Raw genomic sequence first — 1,719 nt, 5'->3', positions numbered from 1 at the left:
AGCAACTTTGGCTCAGGTGTGATTCTCTCTTGTGTTAACAAGAGTGACCTGATTCAGATGAAACACATATTTTTGCAAACCCAAAAGAACTCACCTTGATCCAGTTTTCTCTTGTGACAGTGGTGTAATTAAGAAGCACTATTGCAATTGAAAAGTCTTGTGATATGCAAGACAGGAACTTTGGACATGTATGTTAATAAAAAGCAAGACAAGATGCGAAAGAGTTAACACCTTCCAAGGAGAGACTAGATGAGTGCTACTGAGGCTCAGGGACAGGAGGAATAGATTCCATATTGGGGTGAGGGAAGGAGAAATAAAAAACTACCTTCTGATTCTTTCTCTTCTTATTTCCCCTTTACTTTTTTTCTCAATTTCAAGGAAATTCAACCCTGTTCAGACCTCTCTTCTGCTTCTTTCTTTTTCCTCCCCCTCCATGCCCCCCAGGCCTCTAGCTCCCCTGGTGCCTCTTCCTTTCCTCCTCACTTAGCATCTGGTCAGTTCTGGCTCCTCCTCAGTTAGCAACCTCCACACCCACATTTCCACAGAACAGTTGTAGATACAATTTGTTTTCAAAGAAAAATTAAAGCAATTGATTATTATGAAGGAGATTATTTCATCACACATTTTTTCAGATATGGAAAACATAAATCTGAAAATAGAAAATACTTGCATATTAAAATAAATATTTTCCTCAGTTTCAGAGAACTTGAATCTGTGTCTGAATTTTGATATGCTCATCTTGACATTGGAGGAAAGAAAGACATACTTCTAGAAGTTACTAATTAATCCATGAAACCAAATAGAGGTAGAATTTTTTTTAATGGATTAAAACTAGATTTAGGTTGTATATATTCAACACTATCAATTTCACCACATAGATTTTTATTTCTAACATCCAGTGTTAAATTCAGACTGGAAGCAGTTATAAATAAATTTATTAACAAAATCTTTCCTTCCTTCAAAATTTTCTGTATTGCAGAATAATTAACATTCAATAATTTAATTCTGAAATGGAAATTTTCTTTTAATCTTTCTAGATATGTTCACTCTTCATAGAGTTTAGAGCTGGGGTAGACTATTAAGATAATGTATGTTAGGGTTTTTGGCCTGTGACATGGGCTGTGAAAGAAGTCATAGCGAGAAGAAGAGATAGGTGCAGAGAGAGGGACTTTATTTTTACTTTCCCCAAGGGAAAGGGCTGGTGCATTGCTAACCAATACAACAAGTAATAATAAACAGCTGCTCCCCCTTTTAAAGCCCTGGCTGCTGTTGTAGGTGACATGGAAGGGAGGGGAATTTCAGGGCTGAACTTGAGCAGACATCAGGGGGTTGTCTTTGAAAACATTGTTAGCTTTTTTTAGGAGACAGTCCAGGCAGATGTCCTAGGGAGGTGTCGTCCTCAGTTAGCATCCTCCATAGAGTAACAGTTATGAAGAGTTCAATAGAGTCTTGTTTGAAGAGGAGGAGGGAAGGGAACTTTTTATTAACTGTTCCTGAGTTGTAAAAATAGCTGGAAGGAGGGGTATGCGAAAATGTAGCCTTGAGAGTAACTTGTCTTGAGGTTTAAACCAAGGGGCTGTTTGAATCAGAGGTGCTAACAATCTTGGGATTTAATTCCTCCTCCTCCCCTTCCTCCTCCTCCCCTTCTTCCTCCCCTTTCTCCTCCTCCTCCTCTTCCTCCGCCCCCTCCTCCTCCTCCTCCTCCCCCTCCTCATCCTC

This window comes from Myotis brandtii, unplaced genomic scaffold (assembly GCF_000412655.1).
Source record: "Myotis brandtii unplaced genomic scaffold, ASM41265v1 scaffold1392, whole genome shotgun sequence".
NCBI lineage: Eukaryota > Metazoa > Chordata > Mammalia > Chiroptera > Vespertilionidae > Myotis > Myotis brandtii.
This window is presented reverse-complemented; position numbering follows the sequence as displayed.